Here is a 24,469-nt window from a genome sequence, read left to right as displayed (position 1 = left end):
CGTGCTTTCTTTCTCTCTCTCAAAAAAAAAAAATAAAAAATAGAAATTGAAACACTAATGACAGCATTAAGTAAGATATAAAAATTTACTAAAACCATCATATAAGGTAAGAATTTTAAAAAATACGTTTAAGTTTATTTATTTTTGAGAGAGAGAGAGGGAGAGAGAGCATGCACAAGCATGGGAGGGGCAGAGAGAGACGGGAAGACAGAGGATCTGAAGCGGGCTCTGAGCTGTCGGCATAGAGCCCGAGACGGAGCTCAATCCCATGGACCATGAGATCATGACCTGAGCCCAAACTAAGAGTCAGACACTTAACCAACTGAGCCTCCAGGCGCCCCAGAATTATTATCTTGACTTTATAGCCAAGGACATTGGGGTTAAGGAGACTGAGTCATTTTTTTTAGTCCCAAACCACACAATGAGAAGCAATGTTAGAATTGGGGCTGGCCTGATTCCCAAGCACACGTTCTTGGCCTGAACAGGAGACAGAGCCCCCAGTTCTCCCTTTGCATGTCCCCCGAGGCAGTAGGACAGCTGTCTCAGTGGGTGACAATCCCGTCTCCTGATTGTCATAAACATGTGACTGGCAGAGTTGCTCTCGGGGAGCAGCTCCCAGCCGCAGCCCTTGCTGACTGCGCTCCTGAACTCTCGGGTCCCTGCCTAGCAGGGAGTTCCTGGGGGTGCCTCTGCTCCGGTCATCGACGGTTCCTTCTAGGGGTCTGTTGTGACCCCCCCGAGTCCCCTTAAGGAAGCCTTTGTAAGAGGGCCACGGCCATCACCTGGACTTGTCCTGTGCTCACAGGTGGTCAGCATCTCATCAGTGTTTATTAAGCGGACATGGTGTCTGCGAACCCAGAGCAGACGCGGAAGCCACTGGAACTCTTAGTGCTCTCAGAGCTGCGTGATTTCCTGCCCTTACTCCTCCCCGCAGAAGCTGGGCCTTGTGGGGTCTTGTCCTAAGGGAAACCTGGGCGGGAGAGGTCTCACGGAGGTGCCCTGGATGGACGGTCTGTGTAGACTCGCGTCCCAGTTCGAGCCACGGGGTGGGTGTCCGCCTTGATGACGCACAGACCTTGACCTCCTGACCCACTTCCTTCTGGACCGAAGCACTGTCTCATCCTCGCCCGAGCACTGGGTGCCTGCTCTGGGCGTCCCTCCCTGGCTGTGCCTGGCAGCCACCTCCATCCACTTGCCCTGTGACAGACGCTCGGCTGTCACCTGATGCTCCATCTCCAGGAGGGTCACCGGCTTGCAAGGCTCCGACCTCTTGTGGACTTTTCGGATATATGGCGTTTGCTCTGACCCGGACCCCCCTCTCCAGGGGTAGCTCCTCCCTTGCATATTTCTCTTCCTTCTTTCTTCCTTTTTTTTTGTTCTTTATTTGAGAGAGACAGAGACAGTGCGAGTGGGGGAGGGGCAGAGAGAGAAGGAGAGAGAGAGAATTGCGAGCAGTCTCCACCCCGCCGGCACAGAGCACAAGACAGCACAGCCTTTGAACTCATGAATCCGTGAGGTTGTGACCTGAGCAGAAACCAAGAGCCAGACGTGTAAGTGATTGAGCCACCCGTCCTTTGCCTATTTCTGGGTCTGCCCATCCTGTGGGTGTGTCCGGTCTCCAGATGCGTCAGAATTCACAAGCTAGCCTCCCAGCCACCTCCCCGAAACCCCTTCAAAGCAGGGGGACTTGAGGGGGGGGTGCTTAAAATCTCTAACTAAAATAGAGCACTTAATGTCTTCTTCCACACTGGATTCAGGGACACGTGCCCAACCAGAAATGACATCACATCTTCTGATCCTAAAACAAAGGAAAACCCTTTCCGTAAAGACGCAGAAGTCCGCAGTCTTGAAATCTAATCGCGGGATCTTGCACAAAAGAAATCCTATTCAGTCACACCCTTAAATAGCCGGTTACATAAAAAATAACACACTGACAAGAAACCACAGTGGAGCCGAGAGTGGGAGATGGTGGGACTCGGGTCAGAGAAACGTGGCTTCGAATCCCAGGTCCCGTGGTTAAGTGACCTTGGGAAGTCACGGGGCGTTTCTGAGCCAGCCTCCTTGAGTATGAGATTGAGACCATCACGTTCGCCTCAAAACGGGTTGATAGGATTAACTGTGACATGTACACAGAATGCCTGGTACCGTGTATGACGGGACGTACGGCTATCACCTGCCGACAGTGAGGCACGTTCTGAAGAAATGGGACCTGTTGGGGCGCCTGGGTGGCTCAGTCCGTTGAGCGTCCGACTTCGGCTCAGGTCATGATCTCACGATGCATGAGTTCGAGCCCCGCGTCGAGCTCTGTGCTGACAGCCCTTCAGCTCAGAGCCTGCTTCACATCCACTGCCTCCACTCCCTCTGCCCCCCTGCCCCTCCTCCTGCCCCTCCTCTCCCCCCCAAAACAATAAATATAAAAAATAAAATAAAAAGAACTAGGGCTCGTTTGGAGGGTGAGGGAGTGAAAGAAAGAGGGAGAAGAGATAAAACTAAACGTAAGGAGAACAAAGGAAAAAACTCTCTCCTGGAGAAACCTGTCCCAGATCGTCACCCCATCAGTTGCTGTGTATGCTAAATAACAACTTCTCTGGGTTATAAACTCTGCACATTATGGTGAAACAGACTTGTGGAGCAGGAGCACTGGGGGCCCCAGGATGGATGGGGCACTCGCTCCCCTGGCCTCCCCGTGCACGGGGTTTCTCGCCACCTCGAGCGCTGGCTGTGGGATCCCTCCAGTGCGTCCCCGGGATTAGCTGTTCTTTTTCTGTGTAGCCTCACAGGACGACGTGCAGGCAGATTAATCCTCTTAAAGAACGTATGCTAACTGCAGCAGCTTCTCAGTGTAGCGATTCAAACGTTAACTTTGCCATGCTGCCTTGAAAACAAGCCTTCGCTAGCTTTCGCGTGCACCGTGGAAGTTGTGCTCATACTAAATCTTCAGTCGCTCTTGATACGTTTCGCCCATTAAATAGTTTTGTTCTTATTTTGGATTCCCCTTTTAGCTCTGGAATGTTGGTTATTAAAACCATCAAGCGTGTTGGGCTTGGAAATATATTTCATTAAGTAGAGTTGGTATGCTATGAGTGGGTGATTAACTTCTAATTGAGTTTAAGGGCTGGCTTGACTATTTTTTAAGTGGCTGAAAAGGAGCCCACGGTTTAGAGGCATAACTGGGTTTGCATACCTTGGGATTCAGAATTGCATGCACTCGGAATATATATACATATACATGTATATATATATGCAAACATATATATATGCATATATATATACATGTATATGTATATATATAATGTTTGCTTATTTTTTGATGGAGAGCACAAACAGGGGAGGGCAGAGAGAGACGGAGACAGAGGATATGAAGCCAGCTCTGTGCTGAGAGCAGCAAGCCCGATGCAGGGCTCGAACTCACAAGCTGAAAGATCATGAGCTGAGCCAAAGTCGGATGTTCAACCGACTGAGCCACCCAGGAGCCCCAGGAAGCCACTTTTAAAGGAGGTGGGGGTCTTGGCTTTTCACTGCCATAAAGGCTACATGCTTTTGGCCAGAGGCTGCTGGTCATTCATTTACCAACCACCCTTCTCTCGAGCCTCCTCTCTTGCTGACTGACACTGTACCCCGCAAGAGAGAGGTTAAAGGCGCCAGGTGCTGCCAGGGCTTGGGCCCGAGACCATATTTTGACCACTGAGATGTGAGAAGAAATCTGGAGCCTTCTAGAATGAGGAACCTTATAGAAAGGAGGAATGTTTCCTTTCTGCCTTCGGATGCAGCTATAAGGGGAAGTGATACCTGGGGCTACATATGCACTGTGACCTCTACAGCACGGAGGACAGTTATAGGGCAGAGCCGGCAGTGGGAGTGGCCGAGGGCAGGGTGGGAGGTGCGGAGGTCCTGGATGATGGCAGGGAGGGAGGGGGGTGGTGAGCCCTGCTCTGTTCCCCGCAGCCCAAATCACCCTAAGGAGCACAACATTCTTTCAGTTACAATGGAGATACCTCAGAAAGAGCCCCAGGAGGTGCTTGCAAAGGCTCACACTATTTGCCATGAGGAGAACACAAATTAAAATCAGAATGACATACCATCACGCACCAAGTGAAATGCCTGAAAGTCAAAAGCCTGACGATACCACATATCAATCAAGATAGGGAGGAACTGGAATGCTCAGACATTTTTGGTGCAGGTTCAAATGGCTTTGATCACTTTGAAAGCAGTGTGGTGGGTTCTTTAGTATTATTATTATTTCATGTTTATTCATTTATTATGAGGGAGGGGGAGGTGCAGGGTGGGGGAGAGAGAATCCCAAGCAGGCTCAGTGCAGAGCCAGACACGGGGCTCGATCTCACAAACCGTGAGATCATGACCTGAGTCATAATCAGGAGCCGGATACTGAACCGACTGAGACACCCAGTCACCCCTTGGTGGGCTTTTATAAAGTCAAATACATATCATACGACCCAGCAATCTCACTTCTATTATTTACCCAAGAGAAATGAAAACTGACGTCCCCAGAAAAACCCGCGTGGCCGTTTTATTCATAATTGCCCCAAATTGGGACTTGCCCAAATTTTCATCAGCCAGTGAGTGGATAAACACATTGAGGCACAGGCATCCATGCGTCGTATGCAGCATTTAAAAAGGAACAGCTGTTGACGCATGAACTGACATAGGTGAATCCCAAATGCATTACGGTAGGTGAGAAAAGCCAGGCAGAAAAGGCCACCTACCATGTGATTTCATCCATATGACAATCTCAAAAAGGCAAAACTGGGAGCAAGAAAGTAGAAGAGAGAGGTTGCCAGGACTGGGGCGGGGGCCGCAGGGCCAAGAGGGAAGCTTTTGGGCAACGACACGGGTCTGTATCTTCACTGACGTCATGGTGACACAATTGTATACCTTGCCCAAATCCCATAAAATGTGATTTTTTTTCTGAAGGTAAAGTAAATCTCAATAAACCAGACTTAAGAAACATCCTTCAGGGGCCCTGGGGTGGCTCCGTCGGTTCAGTGTCAGATTCTTGGTTTCGGCTCAGATCACGACCTCATGGTTCCTGAGTTCAAGCCCCGCGCTGGGCTTGACAGTGTGGAACCTGCTTGGGATGCTCTCTCTCCCTCTCTGTCTGCCCCTCCCCCACTTGCACAGAGCCTCTCTTCAAAATCAATAAACATTAAGGAAAAATAAAAGAAACATCCTAACATCCTTCAGTGAACCTCTTCTGGGATATCAAGTCATTTTGATTCGAGGAGAGTTCGTAAGAAAAATGGATTACCATGGGAATCTGAAACAAGAGCCTCCCGTCACCCAGACCTGGGGAGATGGGAGACAGAGGGCATGTATTTGGGGCTTGTGACCCAGCATGTCCCCTCACAAACTGAGCCTGGCCCAGCTGTTCCTCACCCGGTCTGACCGTTCAGGGCCTCAAGGCACTTCCGGCTCAGACTCCCAGGGGCAGGTGTCCTTCCACCCACTGGTAAGCCAACCTACAATCAGGAATCCTTGGGCCAAATGTCTCCCCTCCCCGCCATCCTCCAATCAATTGCTGCTTAGGGACCAAGGGAAGTGGGGCTGTTGGGGGGGGGGGGACTATGGACAATTCCACTTTGGGGGAAATCCAGTTAGCCGCACCCAGGACAAAAAGATCCCGTTCCCTCTCATTGCCTTTGGAATAAAGGAGAAACTCCGGAGCATGACAAAGAGTCCCTTCTTCGCCTTCCAGCCTGGTCTCTTGTCACATCTCCTGACGCCCCGTGCCTGCCAGCCCTACCGCCCACATGGTATAATCAAATGTGATTACCTTGGTGAGGCGAATGCCTCTCCCTCCCCTTGGTTCCTGCCTTACAGAACTTACCATGTTGGATCCTCCAGGATATCGCTGCAGCGTTCCACCACGGAGAAGCCTTCTCTGAACCTCACCAGGCTCCCCGCCTCTGTATGCAGGGGGAGGGGCAGCCTGGATTCCTCCTGTTTACGGGAGTCAAGGAACGGCTGTGTTTGAAATACTGGTGTGCAAGTTGGGTCATGACAGAGGCTGTTCACGGTGCAGAGTGACCCCCGGGGGTGGGGGTGGGGGGGGAAGGAAGGTGAACTCTACACGGTGGGACTGGCCCAGGGGTCAGCTGTGCAAACAGGTACCTGCCTGTGGCAGGCGCTGTGATTGTATTATGATTCCAGATCAATTCCCCACCCATGGTGAGGGGGGAGAGCAGGTCGTACAAAGCGCTGTTGACCACTGGTTCCAGCTGACTGCCAGGTACGTGCCTGCACACAGGCAGACCCCAGGACTGGCCTCACCCATGGAAGAAGTGAGGGCCACCTCTGGCCAGGGCATTTCACTGCCAAGGGGCCGTTCACCTTATTCCCTTTTCCTTTGCCAAGGCGGCTGGCAAGGTATGAGACGGTGCCCGGGTCCCAGGTCCTATCATTCATTTACTCCATGCATTGGCTGTATTGGTAAATTCATTCGCGAGACGCTAGTTTGCAGTGAGGACTTATTTCACTGAGTGCCCGGCACTCCCCCTGCTGGGGTGACACTGGTGAACAGCACTGGGTTACCCTAGTCACACGCGTACAGCCAACGGAGGAGACAGATATTAACCAATTCATTACCAAGTATAATTAGAGGCTAGCAGATTCTCTACTTTCAGCTGAAGGAGGCTTCTGGCACGCGTTTGTACAATTGAATTCCTCAGTGTCACGAAATCCTGTTTCTTGTCCTGACACCTGATCGCAACCGTACGTTTCCCCTTGGTAAAGCCCTTGAACACAAAGCCACAACGCCTGGCCCCTGGCAGGCTGGGTTCTCGAGGGTAATGTCTACACTGCATGGCTGTAGGCCATCCGGCTTGCATCCCTCTGAGAGGAAGCATGTGGCCTGTGAGCGTTTGGAATTTGCAGCAGGAGAAGGCACTGAGGTGCAATGTGTCCACAGAATTGGCTCGGCCCCGGGGACAGCTGCAGTTTCGAGGGCCACAACAAGAGTGACAAGTTCATGAACTTGGATCATCAAGTGGTACTGAATGGGCCCTGCCCCGAGGGAGAGGCATGTGCGGATGTCTGCAAGGAGCTGGAAAATGTAGGGAATGAGGGCCTGTCCTAGGAATCCTGGGGACCAATGTCAGCATGCCAACACTTGAGGACATTTATTTTGATCCTTTCTCAGTGAACAGTAATGTTGGAAAGCCCAGCCATTGTGAGGCAGCTAAATATGACACCTGACCCTCGACAGAATCTTGAGATGGAAAGAAAGAAACACGGGGCGCCTGGGCGGCTCAGTGGGTTAAGCGTCCGACGTCGGCTCAGGTCATGATCTCGTGGTCTGTGGGTTTGAGCCCTGTGTAGGGCTCTGTGCCGACAGCTTGGAACCTGGAGCCTGCTTTGGATTCTGTGTCGCCCTCTCTCTCCGCCCCTCTCTTGCTCTCTCTCAACAATAAATAAACATTAAAAAATTAAAAAAAAATTAAAAAAAAAAGAGAAAGAAACACTGTAAAAAACACTGTAAAAAAGAGAAAGATTCTCAGATCATCAGGCAAAATTGGGATATGGACCTAGATTATATGCAAGTGTTTTACAGTGTAAATTTATGAATTTGGTAACTGTGCTATGGTTATGTAAGATAATGTCAGTGCTTCAGGAGAGACATAATCAAACTATACAGGAGTGAGAGACTACAGTGCAGGGAGCTTACTACAAGTGATGCAAAAAATATATGCATATGTATATAGATGCTTTTCAAACATCTATCGAAGCTCCCTGCCTATCAGGCTTTCTGCCTGGTGCAGGCATTCGTTGCTAATGGGGGCCTTTGGCAAAGCTGTAAGATTCAAACCTTATATACTTTTGAGAAGACGCCCAAATTGAGTTTTCTCCTGAATTTTCTCTCCACCCTTTGTCTACAACAGGAATCCTTGGGTTTTCTTCTTCCAGGAATCTAAGCTCCTTCGTACCATTTTCTCTAGATGTTCATCTCATGGTTTTCTCAGCTTGGAGCAAACAGTAGAGCCTTTCAGGAGGCCTATTTTAGTTACAGGAAAGGATGACCCTTCATTGATACATTCTGTCCAAAGGTGGGAAAAGCAGGAGCTATAAAAAAATGCCACAAAGTGTTTTGGCATCATCCTTACTCTGCACTTATCAGCTACCTGACCTTCAACAAGTTATTCAACCTCCAGAAGATTTGGTTTCCCCGTCTGTACAGTGGGCATCTCCCAGAGGTTCAGAGTGGGGCTTAATTAAGATTAGTGATGTTTGGTACAAAATGTGTGCTGAATAAAGGTAAGTTATTGTGGTGGCTGTTTCCGCCTAAAGACCCAGAAGAAGATGTAATTATAGTTAATATCCTATTTGTATCATAATTTTGATTGGGGGGAGACATTCATAACCACATTGATGGCAATGGTTTCCATGAATTCGGGGTTCCCTCGTGCTAGTCAGTTTGTTATACCTATGACCTCATTTAACCCCTGGGACATCACTCTCAGGCATGCTCATTAGCCCATTTCAAAGACCAGGACATTGAGGCTTGGCTGCATTGAAGTACGTAGGGCCTCCCCACTCCACCCGCAGATGGGGAAACCGAGGCTCAGAGAGGCGAGGCCTCAGACCTGGCTGGCTGTGGGCAGACACCGCAAACCCAGGTTCTCCTTTCCCGGACAGGGACCGCCAGCCCACGACAGAGTCCGGGCATCCGCAGCTGGTCCCTCTGGTCCATCTGGTCCTCCCGCTGCACCCGGGATCAAGGATTTGGACTGCACGGTTAATACTTTTGAGTTTCAAAGGATTCGCTCCCAAATTGCCTTTCGGGACAGGTCCGACGGTGTCCTTCGCTGGCGCCAGAGCTTGGGCTGCCCGGATCCCGCACTCTGGGGGCCCTGGGGTGGGGGTGGGGGGGCAGGACGCGGAATCCCCTCGCCCCTGCACAGCTGTGCCTTTCCGCGCCTGCCCGGGCAGAGGCCTCCCCGGGTGCGGCCCCCCGCGCCCCCCGCGCCCCCGCGCGCCCCACCCTGCGCCCAGGCCGCGGCTCCGCCCGCGCTGGCGGCCGCCGAGCGGTCCGGGCTGCGGCGGCGGCGGCGGCGGCGGCGGCGGCGGCGGCGGGAGGAGGAGGAGGAGGAGGAGGAGGAGGAGGAGGAGGAGGAGGAGGAGGAGGAGGAGGAGGAGGAGGAGGAGGACGAGGAGGAGGAGGAGGAGCAGGAAAAGCGGCAGGGGGAGGAGGCGGAGGCGGCGGAGGCGGGCGGAGGCGGGCGGCGGCGGGCGGGGCCGGGCGGGTTTAAAGCCCAGCGAGGGGGTGGGGAGGCCGGGAGGAGGCAGGAAGGGACGCGAACGGCGCGCCGGCGGCGGGCTCGGCTCGGAGGCCGCGGAGACCCGCGCGGAGCCCAAAGTTTGCGCGCAGCGCCCCCCCACCCCCCCTTTCCGGGCGGCGGCGCGCGGGGGGCCGGGACCGCCCTGCGCGCCGCCCTCGCCCCGGCCGCGCCGAGGGTCGCCGGCGGCCACGCGGAGGCGGCCGGGAGCGGCGCCGCGGCAGGTACGGAGTTGGGCGGGGAGCGCGGCGGCAAGTTACTTTGTGGTCGGCGCGGCCGGGCCCGGCGGGCGGGCGCTCCCCGCGCCGTCATTGTCTGCGCTCCGGCCGGCGGGCCGGGGACGCCGGGCGCCGCGGGGGCGCGGCGGGCGGGCGGAAGGGCGTCGCCTCGGGGCCGGGGGCTGCGGCGCGCGGCGGGGAGCCGGGAGCCGGGGGGCGGGGAGCGGGAGCGGCGGGGCGCGGGGGTCCGCGCACGGCGATCCCGACCCGGGAGTCGAGGGGCCGGGCGGCGCCTTCCCGAGCCCTACTGCCCGACGCCGGGCGCCCGCGGGCCGGGGCCGGGCCCTGAGCGCCGAGGCCGCGCTCCCGAGCCGCCCCGAGGGTGGGCGCCGGCCGCCCTTGCAGTCCCCCGTGCGCCCGCGGCCGTGGGGCCCTGCCCTCTCCAGCCGGAGCGCCGCCCGGCCGCGGGATCCTGGCTTTTTTTTTTTTTTTTTTTGGTTCTGTTAGTGGCCCCGTTACCCGCCGCTGGGGCCTAACACCAAGTTGTGGGCTCGCGGATCAGCCGTCCGCCAGCCGTGGAAACGCGATAAGAGCCAGACGGTTCGCAGAAGGAAATTTCTGATGCAACTCTCCGCCTTCGCTGGTCGCCTCTCCAAACGCCTGCCTTGCGACTGCCCTGCAGCCTGTGCGTTATGGAAATGAGGGTATTCTCGACTTTTGATGGGGTTCGTCTTTTCCGGGCGGTGGAAGGAGCGCCAACTTTGTGCCATTCGCCCCTGACCGGAACGGTGGGCAGGGTAGGGGAGCCGCGGGGGACGTGGACCCGCTCCCGGAGCTTGGCGACGCGTCGGGAAAGATCGCGTGCCTGCAAACGTTGTATCCACTTTCATTGAAGAGATGCAAAGAAAAAAGGCCCCAAAACAAGTAGCGCTCGTGAGTAAATACGCGTTATTGCACAACTTTCTCTGTGCTGCTGTTTACGAGGCCAGGCCCGGAACACTTTGTTTCCGAAAATGCTGATTCAGCCGTTTGGAGCCCCCGACTTTTCAGAAATGGTGCTCTCTTTAACGTTTCGCTCAGTTTTACTCAGAACACATGTTGGTGAGCGCAGCAACAGGCGTTGGCTAGAGTTTACAGCACAAAGCTGCTCGTTTCTCACCGGGGTTGACCTAGTGTCTCCCTCTCTTTCTTTCCCAGAGGAAAAATAGGTAAAATCGAGGTTTCTGCAGAGGAGGAAGTTTTCCCCTACACAGGGGATGGCGAGGTGTCTTTTAGGGGAGGATTTTATTAAGGGAAAGCCCCAAAACCAAATATGTGTTTCCAGGAATGATTCTGGATGACCGTTTTTTTCCCCTTCCTGTTAAAAATCTGAACTGTAGGATTACTGCACATAATAGTTGAGTTTTATTGGGAACACTTAAAAGAGAAGGGCCACGCAGGCCAATCCCCAGATTACAGGGAGGGAATTTGAGGACAGACGGGCTTACACACCGAGCAAGTGGCTCCTGTAACTGAGAGGTGTCGCCACTGATACTCCCTGAGCAGTTCACGGTGCAAGAGACTTGCAAAGAACCTTATTGCTTTAATCCCCTCCAGCCCCATGATCCCCGTTTTACTGGTAGGGAAACTGAGGCTCAGGAGGTTAATTGGCAGGCCTGCGGTCACATGACCGGCAAATGACAGAGCTGTCACCAGAGCCTAAGCTTTGGATTTTTTTTTTTTTTTAAGCCCTGTGTGTCTTGTGCTGCTGCCCAAGTCCATTGTTCCTGAAAGTGAAACGGCCCCGGGGGGAGGCTCCTGCTGCCCGCCTCACGCACCTGGAGAAGGGAGAGGAGGCTCTGTGACCATTTTGGTCGCTTCCAACCTTCCAGATTTCTGTCCGATCGCCAGGCCATTGTCATTTTGTGCACTTCTTTTTATCCTCCAAATGCACTTATTTGGGGGAGGAAACTTGGATGTCGTGAGTTTGACACGGCCGTTGTGTTCGTGTCATTAAAACAGCGTTCTAATAAAAGCCTTGTATCCCTGAAGTCATCTGTTGACTCTCGCCTGTGGTCTTTACCACTTTGGGGGCGGTGCTGGGCTGGGCAGAATGCCTTTCCTTTGTGAATCAGGAACCCAGAGCCGGGAGGCTTCTCGCCAGCTATTTGTCTAGAGAGTTATTGGTGGTGGCCGTTGGGATCGGAACCCAGGGCCAGTCTGGGAGGCCAGTCAGCCTCCAGCGGGAGAGAGCTGGAGTCCGAATCTAGGAGCTAGCATGAAACTTTGATTTTGACCGGGTGGCGGGTCTGAGACTTTATAACGCACGGAAACCACAGTCCTGCCTGAACAGAGACCAGCCCCATTAGAGCTGTGGACGTTCTGGGTTGGTGTAGCTGGTAAAGCGTAATGCTTTGAAGGTGGCATTGTTTCAGGAACCGATTCACTTGGAATTCTGTCCCTTTCTCAAACCGGTAGGAGGGTGACAGGGTGTTCTTGAGCCGGTGTCTGGGGCGAGCTGGGTTCCTGTCAGCACTGGGAGCTGAGGGGGCGTCTGCTTGGTTCAGGGGGGCAGTGTGTTAAGCAAGGGCTCCTGGGGAGAGAGTATTTGCCGTGCCTTTCATTTAGGTCACCACCATGTTCAGAATTGAAATAGGACTTTTGCTGCCTAGTGAAGGTTTTCTTCTTTAACCTGTCCTTGTTTTTTGCTTAATGGTAGAACCATGGGAAATCAAGGAAGGAATTGAGACAGTTAAGCTCCTAGGTGGGCGAGGCTGGCAGATGGGCACTTGGGGGATCTGGCAACCTTCTAGAAGGTCTGCATGCTAATGGGTGTATAACAGATCTCATCCGTTCAGGCACCTGCTGGCATTGGATTGGTATTAGAGTCATAGCTGCACGCTTCTGGGGAGCTGTCTGTGCTCCCCCTCTTTCTGCCTCTGGCAGGGACACCTCGTCTCCACTGTCCTCTCCGGCTTTGAGGAACTTCTGAACTCCTCTCCACGGAACAGGCTTTGTCCCTGCTCCTGGGGATCACGGAGCCTGATACCTGGAAGGACACGAAAGTGGGGAAACGTAAAACCTTTCTAGAAAGGCTCTTCTGTAATGATAGGAAGAAAAATGGCAGGACGGTCCTTTGAGATGGTAACTGAGAAAGCCGTGGCCCAGGGTTGTGGAATGTCCTCGGACAGGCAGAGAGGAGCGGTCCTGACTTTCTGCCTTTGGGGTTCACCGACTCTGAGGGGATCTCCCCTTTATGCCTCTGCCGTGGCAGAGATGGCCCGGACGCAGAGGGAAGCTTCCTCACTGGTCCTGTGTGTGGTTTTGCCCGTTTGTGAAGGCAGCATGTCAAGGTGGAAATAGGATGCCCGCCCAGAATGCTGGGCATGAAGTTGGTGCATTGCGACTGGATGCCACCGGGGACGCTGGAATATCATTCCCATTTTTCAACCATTAAATTTATATGTAGGTTTGGGGGTTGCGGGTTTCCCTCGATGGTTGAGATCCTTGATTTGAGCATTGACTTGGGCTGGACCCACCAGAGTGGCCGGTGTGTTTTGGCATCTCCTGTGGGACAGGGTGCTGGGGAGGTGTTCTGCTCCCTTCTTGCTCTGTGCAGAGTAGTGGCCCGTACCGATGTTTGCACGAGGCCGGCTGCCTCAGTTTGCCCGCTGGGTCTGCCCCTTCCTAACGTGGCGAGCCTGAGTGGGTCACCACTAAGCTCATCGGTGAAATGAGACTCAAAGATGTGTTCACCTGCATAGGGCTGGTGGAAGGGAGGAGGCTGGTGGCATTGTGTGACCCCCCGTGTAGCGCGTGACGCTTAGCGAGAGTCCAGACACGCTGCTTCCGTGCACGCTCAGCCTTGGCTTTGAGCCGCTCGTGTGCTTGATTATCCTGCTTTCTATTAATCTGCGGCGTCTGCTAGAGAGAGGGCTCTGCCGCTCAGAGAGGCGCCTGCCCGCGCTTCGCGCGTTTTTGCCACACCAGACCTTGGCAAGTTGACCGTGACCTGCGTTGAGCACAGACCCTGTGAGAATCCTGTTCTTGCCTGGCTGTAGCCACCACAGGTGGGGTTCGAAGAGGAAAGCGGGTGGTGCGACGTAGACGGTTTCTGGTGGCAGAGCATTCGACTCCGACGACGGTGACCAGCAGGCATCGACGTACTGGTTCCCTGCAGGGAAGACCGCGGAGCCGCAGAGGCCTCGGCGGGCTGCGGCGCTGTGTGCGGGGAGACCCCTGGTCTTGGGCACGTGGAGCCAGGTGGCGTCTGTTTTCAGATCCTTGAGGGGGGTGGGTGTCTGGAGTCCACAGAGACTTAGTCCGGCTGAGACAAGTGCGTGTGCACTGTAGGTCCTGATGGGCTGACCGTGAGCCTGGGAAGCAGGTCTGCACACTGTCCAAGGGCTGTGCTGGTGGCCAGCCCTGCCTCTCCCTGAGTCCTGCCTGGGTTTCCTTGCTTTTCTTCCTTCCTTTTCTTTCCTTCTTTCCTTCTTTTTTTCTTTCTTTCTTTCTTTCTTTTTCTTTCTTTCTTTCTCTTTCTTTCTTTCTTTTCTTTCTTTTCTTTCTTTCTTTCTTCCTTCCTTTTTCTATTTTTAATGTTTTTTTTGTTTTTGAGAGAGAGCACGTGAGCTTGCAGGGGAGGGGCAGAGAGGGGGAGACACAGAATCCGAAGCGGGCTCCAGGCTCCAAGCTGTCAGCACAGAGCCCTACACGAGGCTGGAACTCACGAACCGTGAGATCACGACCTGAGCTTAGTCAGAGGCTTAACCGACTGAGCCCCCCCAGGTGCCCCATGTCCCCCGTTTCTCATACGATTCTTTGATTTCCCTGCTAGGAAGGTGAGAAGCTGGCTTTCTGTCCCATCCCTGTCCTGCCCCTGTACTTCTTGTCCCCCCCGTTGCCTCTGCTGGCGAGATCGGCCCGACCGTCACGCACTGCTGATGCTATTGGGTTAGCCCCTCAATGCTCCTGGTGCCCGACCCTGTAGCGCACTGCGGTCCCTTCCACTGCCGGGACGTGGCGCTTTCTCTGGGCGAGCTTCTGCGTCTGCTTGGTGGTTTATGTATTTCACGCCCCCACCCTGATCTTCTCCGTCAGCCTTGGGCGGGGGCGGGGGGGGGGGGCTTGCCCTTCTCTTGGATCCCTTGCCTCTCCTTTTCCTCGTCTCTTCCCACAGCAGGACGGAGAACATTCTGTCTTCGCTTCGGAGACGCAGTTGCTTGCAAATTTCTTGAGACCTGGTGGGTCTGCACACATCCTTATTCTACTCTCGCAGGTCCGTGTGTCCAGCATAGACTCCTAAAGTGGTGGTTTTCCCTCACGCGTGTGAAGGCTGCTGCTGTGTGTAGACAGAACGCAGTTGAGAATGAAGCTGGTCTGGTTCTTGATGCTTCGTCTGAAACCTGCTCCGTATTCTTTTTTTTTTTTTTCTTTTTCTCAAGTCTAGAAGCTTGTAGGATATTCTCTTTGAATCTTTGTTTGGAAATCCCTTGAAGAAGTGCCCTGACCCTGCATCCGTCGTGCGGGGTACATCGAGGGTCTCTACAGGCTGAAAGTTTTTGAAGGAATTCTTTAGTTTGTCTTCTTCCGTCTTACTTGCTTGTTAGCCTACGGGATGGGTTCTCCGTTTAGTTTTTAGCTCCTGTTTTCTGTCCTGTTCCGGGTTGTGCAGGGTGTTAGCCTTTTTAACCCTTTCTGTTGGGTTGTAAATTTCTGTCTTCATTTTTTAATCCCCGAGGACCTCTTTTCTGATTCTTTTCTTTCAATAAACTTTTAAAAAAATATTTATTTATATGAAAAAAATTGGTTTTTAACATTTATTATTTATTTTTAAGAGGGAGACAGAGAGCAAACGGGGGACGGACAGAGAGAGAGGGAGACACAGAATCCGAAGCAGGCTCCAGGCTCTGAGCTGTCAGCACACAGCCCGACATGGGGCTTGAACTCACGGAGTGTGAGATCATGACCTGAGCTGAAGTCGGACCCTCAACTGACTGAGCCACCCAGGTGCCCCTATATATTTTTGAGAGAGAGCGTGAGCACAGGAAAGGCCGGGGGCGGGGATACAGAGGATCCTAAGGGGGCTCTGCACTGACAGCCCAATGGGGGGCTTGAAGTTACGAACCTCAATATCAGGACCTGAGCCGAAGTCGGATGCTTAACTGACTGAGCCCCACCCCTCCCCCCCCCCCCCCAGGCCCCCCTCAATTAAACTAAGTTTTTTAGAGCAGTTTTAGACGCGGGGCATTTGTTATGTCATTGAACCTGTAGCAACACTCTGTCATCGCTGAAAACGATTACTTTTATTTTAATGGCATAATATCCTTAATTCATAGATGGCTCTATTTGTTAAATTTTTTTGGGGGGGTATATTCATTTCTGTTTTTTTTTTTTTTTCTTTTTCCAATATTGTTTATTTCCTCCAATTTTTATATTATTTAAAAGTTTTCTACACCTTTGGGCCTGACTTAGGCAGACAGCAGAGTCCGTGGCAGGGAAGGGCTTACAGGGATGTTTTATTTGGGTGTCTAAGCCTGGGGAAGCAGGGGTGAAGCAGGGAGGGAGGCAGGAACCAGGGGACTGGCCTCTGTAGTAATTGAGAGATACTGATGGATGGCTCCAGATTGTGACTGTCCCCAGACAGTCTTGGGGCCGGGGAGGGGAGGAGGGGGACTCCTTTTCCCTTCTGTGTCCACCTGCCGGGCCGTGCGTGCAGGCCTGTGGGTGCTGGGTGTAGACCACGCGGGCAGGCCTTCCTCGACCACCCATGGGCCTGTGCCCAGGCGGTCACCCCAGCAGTGGCCGGACAGAGGCCGAGACGGGTGAGGCTGGGGTGGTGTCTGACTCACTCCACGTGGCCCCCATCTTTCAGGTTCAAGGCTTTGCTTAGACTTCCGGGCCCTTCGAGGACGGCTGTCTGGCTGCCCCGATGTCCGGGAGCCCCTGGTGCTGTGTCCTAGGTCTCTTCTCCTCGGCCGGCTGGACTGTGTGCAGACACCTCTTGATCGCTGGCCCTGGGGACATCTGCAGCCCTGCGTCACCTGCACCTGGCCCACCTGTGCTCAGCCTGGTCCCAGAGACGACGCCCCACCCCCACCCCCCTCAGCTGCTTCAGAAAGCAGCCTGCTCTTGCGGTGCTGATGGCTTTGGGGGAGGACGCGGGTCCTTCGACTTGAGTGAATTCTCTTGTTTCAACCCCGCCTCTCCTACGGTGCCAGGGGTAAATGGTGGCTCTCCTTCCTGACACTTGCTGGGCTGGCGAGATGTCAGCCTTTGTCTCCACTCTCTGGCCTGGCGTCTGGCTCCTTTGCATCTTTGAGTCAACTTCCCCTCGTCCACTGGCTTTCCGGCTTTTATGCCTCTTAAAAGATCCCCTTCCTGTTGTCGCAGCACAGCCAAGTGTGGGCTCCGTGGGTCATTTGGCGCAGGCCTGGCTTTTCTGGATTCTTTGCCTGCCGCTGCGCTGGTTTCCCTCTTGCTCTCCCACACGCGCCTGTAGCTGGGAGCACTGGGCTTTTTTATGGGGGGGGCGTGGCAGGGGAAGGCCCTTTGGTCCTGGGAATCGCTGTTCTTTCCCCGGAGGCTGCAGGGCGGGTGTGATCCAAGCCGAGGCGTTCACGGTCAGGGCCGAGGGCAGAGGGCAGGGTGGACGGGACCCCTGAGCCTCCTTCAGGAGGCGGACTGCGGAGGTGGGTTGGAGTCACCGCAGAGAGCAGCCGGGCGTTGTCAGGTCTGGGAGGCAAGGGGGGCCAGTGACTCGCTCTGTCACCTTGGGGAAGTCCCTCTGCCTGCACCTTGACTTCTCCTGGAATTTCGGGGTTGACCTCTGTGCCTCGGTTTATCCCGTAGCATCTCCACCATGGGGACACCCGGTATTGGCGTTCACACTCGGCTGGAGTGTGCTTCCCCTCGGCACATAGACCAGGCGGTTCAGGATCTGCCAGGACGGTGACAGGGACTCACGGCAGTTTGTTTTGGGTCGAACACTCTGCTTTTGGTCTGCTTTCATGGGGTCGACTTTACTCTTTTGTTTTTATTAAAAACAGTTTTTAAAAATATGTATTTATTTTTGAGAGCGGGGAGAGAGAGAGAATCCCAACCAGGCTCCACGCTGTCAGTATGGAGCCCGATGCGGGGCTCGAACCCATGAACAGGAGATCGTGACCTGAGCCAAAGTCGGACGCTCAACCGACTGAGCCCCCCAGGCGCCCCTTTGGGGTCGAAATGTCAGAAGCATGTGGTCCTGGTCACCTTAGAGCCTCTCCGCTCTGGGTGAACATCTGTGTCCCCACTGCGTCCTCCAGGTTGGAGGACCCGTGACCCCCCACTCGTTCTGGGGAGCACTTTGTCATTCTCTGCGTGTCTGAACACAGCGCCTCGCTGGGCTCCCGGCTCCCTGCTCCCTTTTATACACATGTGAGCATGGTAGTGTCTGAGTGTCAGAGTTCGCTTCGAGGTTGACCGTTCTTACTGCCGTGAGCGAGGTCATGTGTGACGTGCTCACCGGCTCTGTGGCCTCGTGCCACAGAGTCACTTATCTCTGGGCCACGTTGTTTCCCCTTTGTTCGTTTCGGGGCTGTGCGTGTGCATCATGTCTATGGTGACTGATGCTCCCTCTGGAGCACTTGTTAGCCTCTGGCTTCAAGAGGTGGCTTCTTTTCCTTCCTGGTGGTTCTTGCTCTGACATTTTGGGGACGGGTGTGCATGACCCTGGAAACCCAGAACTGGTTGTCCCTGGTGTTCACTCAGGCCCCCAGAGATGGAAAGAGTGGACGCCCATCACGTGTCCGGCTCATGGGCCCGGGGTTCCCCCAGCCCAGTGCTCTGCCTGGTTTCCCAGGTGGATGGGGAGAACTTTGTTTCCACGAGTAGCCAGTGTGTGTCCTGGGCCATCAGAGCGCAGGTGGCCTGCGGGGGAGGCTCGGGCACAGTGGAGGGGACAGGGGCTTCTTTTCGATTGCCATGAGAACCAGGGGTTGGAGGGTGGGCTTGGGCAACAGAGGTGCTCTCTGAAGCCTTGGGGTGTGACCCAGTCCCTGGGGTTTGGTCTGGCTGTGCGCCCCCCTTTCCTCCAAAGTGCCGTCCCCTTGAAACTGAAGAGTGTGGGGTCAGGGCTGTGCTATCGGGTCCTCGGGGCACATGTGGAGTGACAGGGGTGGGTCTCATTGTACATATTTTGGAGGCAGGGCAATGTCCTCCCCTTGCCAGGATGGCTCCCCCACTTTCTCCGTGTCAGAGTATGTCAGGCTGTGTCCTGGGGTGCCCACGATCCCAGGATCTGGTGTTCTGCACCCAAGTTCCATGGTGGGGGCATAGCTGTGTGGCCTGCACCCCAGCTGGTCTCCCGCTCTGTGCACTGTGTGGCCTGCCCTGAGTTCTGTCTCCCACGCTGCGCACTGTGCGGCCTGCCCCGAGTTCCGTCTCCCACCCTATGCCACTACGGATGTGGATTCACTGGGGCCCAGTGACCCTGTGGTCTTCACCTGCATGTTGGCCAGGCAGGGCCCGGCCCCGGGTGATCAGAAAAGATGCCAGTGGTCAGCTCTCTGTTCTCGCTGTGCGCTTTGGTGGCCTGGGGGTGCCGAGTGGCTGTGTGGTCTTAGAAGCGCTGTCCCCAGCCAGCCCGGTCTCCTGCTGCCCAGTGGGAATCCGGGAACCCACAGCCCCTGGGTCTCAGCTGGTGGGTGATGTTATGTAACCGTTTCTAACTTAAATTGTTTAATATGTAACAAGTAATAACCGTACCCAGATAAGCCGTCCGCTATCTCTTGGCCAAGCGGTAGGCAGGGGGCGTGGGCGCCAGCTGGAGAAGTGGACAGATAAGGGTTTGCCCGGGAAAACTGGCCCTTTTTCTCTGCTAAGGACAGATACCGAGGCCTGCCTGGACTCTGCTTAAACCCTGCCGACACGTATGGTCTGGTAGCAAAGCCGCAGGTCAACACATGTTGTGACGTTGTGTCCTTCTGTCCAAACCCGCCTCCTCCACCGACGAGGGGAGAGCGTGAGACGCTGGGGCGACGGCACAGCTTGAATTAGTTCAGCACATGGCTGCAAACGCAGGTGGGGCTTCCTGGCCCTCTCTCTGAGAAGCACAGTCAGGTCACCTGTCCCCCACGTTGATTGCTCCTCTGATCACCTGCCATCTGCCGGCGGGGGTGGGGGGGGGTGGGGTGGGGGGGGGGTGGCAGGAGTCCCTGCCGGGGTGTCGACAAGAGACGCCCACACACAGCAGCTATTGTCTGGGGAGGCTGCCGTATGTGCGACCGGACCCCTCATTCCCCCGCCTAGCAAGGACAAAGTGGGCGCGCCTGCCCTCACGGTTCCCCGTAAGTGCGAGAGGTGGCCGGCGACCGCGGGGTCTGGCCTGTGCTGACCTTGAGTCTGGTTACAAGTAACCGAGGGACCAGACACTGCCTTCAGTCCCACAGCGTGTCTCTGCTCCTTTACGTCCTGTGTCATTTGCTGGGTGGTCCCTGCCCAGGTGTCACCCAGGAGTGTTGGGTGGGGCTAGGGGGTGGGCCTTGGGAGAAGGACTTGGTTTTTCCTCTCCTCCGGCACTCTGGGGCACAAGGGGGGTGAAGACCCATGGAGGAACGCTTAGTTCAGGTTTGGGGTGCAAGGCGGCCACACGGGGAAGCACGGTTTCACCGTAGGGGGTGTTAGTGCACTGCTGGCTTGGGGGCCCTCGCTGCGCGCCCCGTGCCCGGAGCCCCCGAAATGGATGGAACTCAGGGCCTTGGAGGGTGGAGGCGGGGTGGGGTGGGGTGTGTGCTAACCGCTGCAGGGCACGGCCCAGGGAGGCACAGTGATTTCACTGTTGCTTTGACGGGTGGGAGGGACCCCAGGAGGAGGGAATATAAGCGTGCATGACGCCTCGGCATTCTCGAAGGCTTCCTGGCACCCACTGACGTCACTTAAGTTCCACCCATGGCTGCGTGTCCGAACTTTTCAGAGAACATCACATCTTTTGGATTTTGGCGTTTGGTGACGTTTTTTGCCACCGTCCAGATTCACTGATGCTTGACCCTGATGGTCCCGCAGAAGCCGGGCAGCCTCTTGGGGTGTGGACTTGGGCCGTGGTCAGAGTGTCTTAGGAAATCCGCGCGGACTGGAACAGGTGTACCTTCCTTTCAGATGGCAGGCGATGCCCTGAGATGCCCGGGTGGAGGACTGATGTTAGGAGAAACCAGGGGTTCTCAGGCGGTGACCTCTGCACCTCCTGTTTCAGGGTCCCCGCCCCTCTGTGCATGCCCCCAGGCCTTGCTCCGAGACCCGGCTTGCAGAGCTGCGGTCTGGAGTCTCCCACCTTTGGGAAGCAGCCAGGTGACTCATACGGGGACACAGCTGGAGAAGTGATGCATGGTGCAGAAGTCCCCGCCATTCAGGATCTGTGTTCCGGGCTTGGGACCCCCAGTTGGGTCAGGAACTTGGCAGCTCCCACCTGCCAGAATTCTTGCCTGATCAGAAGGTCAAGGGCACAGCGAGGGCTGGCGTTGGGGTAGTCTGAGCCCTGTGGGCTCCGGGGTTGGGGGGGACCTGGGAGAGGATGTGAGAAGGGGCTGTTGTGTGGCCGTTCTTGTTTCTGTGTAGGCTCCAGGGCTCCTCCAGCCCCGCCCAGCGCCCGCAGTTAACACGGCCACACATCAGATCCAAAATCGGTGTGATGTGCCCATATTTACTCATGTTTCATAGAATTCACTGGGGTTGGTGTCCTAACCCATCCCACCCATCCCAAACCTTACAAGTCCCTGAACCCTTTCCACGAAGGCTTATTCTGATCAATTCAGGGAGAACATTCTCCTTCCCTCCTCCCGTGGGGTGTGGGCTTTGGTGGAGGCTGAATTAGAGGGACAGGAAATTGCTGAGTAGGGGGCCTAGGGGGCCAGCGGGTGTGTGCTGTATCCGCTTGCTTCCTCCTCCCCTTTCTTTCTCTGTCTCCTTGGGCAGGGAGTCCAGGCTCTCCAGAACCTTCCTGGTCTGTGCGGCATTGCCTGCAGGCACGTGGAAGAGGGTCAGAGCCGAGCTCCAGATGCTCCCGGCTCAAGTCTGATGTCAGGGAGGGAGGACGACCCTAAGTGCACGGGTGGGACCTTTAGGTCATCGACGATGAACTTGTTTCTCCTCTCAGTTAACTTCTGTGCGGAAGCGGTACTGGGGCCTGGGCTCCCACGATTTGCTTTCCCCGAGGACGGCTGGAAGCTCTCAGCGCTTGGGCAGCACTTAAGCAGGAGAAGGGTCTCTCCAGGGGTGTTCTGGACGGTTCAGCAGGTGTTTGAGGAGCTGGCGTGACTCCTCAGTCCATGGCTGTCCCGCTCACGTTCAAGATCATTGACATCTGTGGAGGAAGGGACAGCGAGCAGCGAGGGATGCATGGCTTGGCAACAAAGAAGCGACACCAGCGTATTTTTCACTTACCTTCCCGGAGGGAGCTGGCAAGTGTTTGTATTGACACAAGTTCAGTATTAACAGTGTCTGCAAACAGTACTTAGACTTAGATGTGCCCATGAGTTGCCCAGGGATCTTGTTAAAATGCGGATTGTACCTCGGAAAGTCTGGGGTGCAGCTCCCAGGCCGTCCTCGTGCTACCGCTCAGAGCCACACTTTGTGTGCTTAGCTCTTAATATGTTTGTGCCGTCTTGTCTTTGGTTTCTTCTCTAAAATTAACGCTGTAAGGGCTATTATTACTAATGCTGTTACTTAATCTAGGAATTTTGCCAGAACTTTTTCAGTGACGCGCCCTGCATTGTTGTACATGGCGTTCTTTCTTTTCTTTTTTTTTAAGTTTATTTATTTTGAGGGAGAGAGGGAGAGAGGGAGAGAGAGAGAGAGAACAAGTTGGGGAGGGGCAGAGAGAAGGAAAGAGAGAATCCCAAGTAGGCTCCGAGCCATCCATGCAGGGTCCCAGGTGGGGCTTGAACTCACCCCCAGTGAGATCATGACCTGAGCCGAGATCAAGAGTTGGGACGTTTCACTGACTGTGCCTCCCAGGGAGCCCACTTGTAAGTGGCATTCTTAAACGTGCCCCTACTTTATTCCATTTTTTCATATTGGCACAGAGTCCTACTTTGACATTTACTTGGGTCCCTGTGGCTTTTACTCGGTGGTTTTTCTTTTGTTTACGATGAGAGAAAACTGAAAAGGTGGAACCCTTTTGAATCTCGCATGGTCCAGATGCCCTACCTGTCTACATCATAGCGGCACGATCCGTGTCCCATTGAGCTTGGAAACCCCAGGACCCCAAGCAGCACAGAGAGACTCTGCTGAAGTCCCCAGGAGGTCGCCTGTCCTCTGCCAGCCTGAGCTCTGCCATCCCCTGGGAGGTGGGCTGGGCTCTCGTTCCCCGTTAGCGGAGGTGATGTGAAAGCCACTCAGGTCTTACTCCTCTGGGAGTCTCTGTTCTGTGAGGCCGCACGGTGTGACCAGCTCTTCTCTGTTCTACCTTTTGAAAACTTTCACCAGCAAGAGCTTTCCTGGGATAATGGCCCCTTTGGAATTCTTGTATTCTCGCCTACCCTCATTGCCCAGCACTGATGGACGGACAGTGACGGAGCCCATGGGGCTTTGGATGCCATTCCTTTGTCGGCCTTTGTCAAGCGTGTCCCGCACTCAAGGGGATGTTGGACAGTTTAGTGCTTTCCCAAGGGTCCGCAGATGCCACAGAGCTAATATGCCTCAGCCAGATGGGCTGGGAAATGTCGGGGTAGATAAACCTTGTTTCTTGTGGCAGAACTTGCAGGAGATTGAGTGCAGCACCCCAAGAGGAGGATAAATTATGGTGGTTCCAAATTTTAGGGCTGACTTTGTCACAGGGCTGGTCCATCAGAGAGTCTTCTCCCTTTGTAAAAATATTTTTTTAATTTTAATTTATTTTTGACAATCTTTTTTATTATTTAATATGCATATTTTTTGTTTACTTACTTATTTGGAGAGAGAGAGGCAGATGGAGAGGGAGACGGAGAATCCCAAGCGGGCTCCGCACTGTCCGCGTGGAGTCTGATGCTGGGCTCGAACCCACAAATCGTGAGATCGCGACTTGAACCGATACCGAGAGTAGGATGCTTAACCGACTGAGCCACCCAGGTGCCCCGAGTCCTCCCTTTTTTGAAAAAAAAACCAGCTTTACATAGATATAATTCACAATGCCGTACGATTTACCCAATTGAATTTGAAGGGTACACATCAGTTATAATTAGTAGGTTCACAGATATGTGCGTCTGTACGTGTGTAGACACATATATATCATACTCAGTTACTGTATTCACTCGTGTGCACAACCACCACCAGTATACTTGAGAACAACTCGGGAGTTCACAAGGAAACCCTGTGCCCTCTGGTTATTACGCTCACTCCGTCGCCCCCACCCACCTGTAGACAACCGCTAATTTTTTTTCCCGTCTATATCTATTTCTATCAATGGGTTCATATGCTATGGGGTTTTTGTGCCTGGCTTCTTTCATTTAGTATGAAGTTTTTAAGACTCGCCTGTATTGTGGCGGAGTTCTTCCTGTTTATGGCTGAACAATGTTCTGTTGCGTGTACACACCATTTTGGTTTATCCATTCAACTGTTGATGGGTATTTGGTTCTTTTTACATTTTGACTATTGTGAGTAGTGCTTTTCCAAACATTGGTGTACAAATACCTGTTTGAGTCCCTGCTTTCAAATTTGTTTCGTAGATACCTGGATGTAGAATTGTGGGATTTTATGGTAATCCCATTTTTAGTGTTTCTGAGGAACTGTCAGACTTTTCCATCATGGCTGCACCATTTGGCACTCCCATCAGCAGAGGACAAAGTGTTCCATTTCCTCCACATTGTCATTAATACTCGATATTTTCTGATTCTGTAAAAAAATAATAACTGTCCTAATAGGTGTGAAGTGGTATCTCGTTGTGGTTTCTGTTTGCATTTTGTTGTTGAGTTGTAGGAGCTCTTTATATATTTTCGTTATTAATCCGTTATCAGGTATATGATTTGCAAC

The 24,469-nt window shown here is 54.1% G+C and overlaps 1 protein-coding gene across 5 annotated transcripts in view; it reads left to right on the top strand.

Annotated features, from left to right (window-relative positions):
* Positions 1–24,469, top strand: part of GRB10 (growth factor receptor bound protein 10) — a 191,161-nt gene that overhangs the window by 913 nt on the left and 165,779 nt on the right. The window contains exons 1-2 of one of the 5 annotated variants that reach the window (XM_042913980.1): positions 10,017–10,212; positions 10,310–10,441. The exons of 1 other annotated variant lie outside the window; for it this stretch is intronic. The gene's annotated coding sequence lies outside the window, so the exon portion shown is untranslated. Of the gene's footprint in view, positions 1–9,459; positions 9,515–10,015; positions 10,442–24,469 lie in introns of those variants that run through there. 3 more of the 5 variants (XM_042913974.1, XM_042914016.1, XM_042913990.1) reach the window with 3 other exon arrangements.

This window comes from Panthera leo, chromosome A2 (assembly GCF_018350215.1).
Source record: "Panthera leo isolate Ple1 chromosome A2, P.leo_Ple1_pat1.1, whole genome shotgun sequence".
Taxonomy (NCBI): Eukaryota; Metazoa; Chordata; class Mammalia; order Carnivora; family Felidae; genus Panthera; species Panthera leo.
This window is presented reverse-complemented; position numbering and strand designations above follow the sequence as displayed.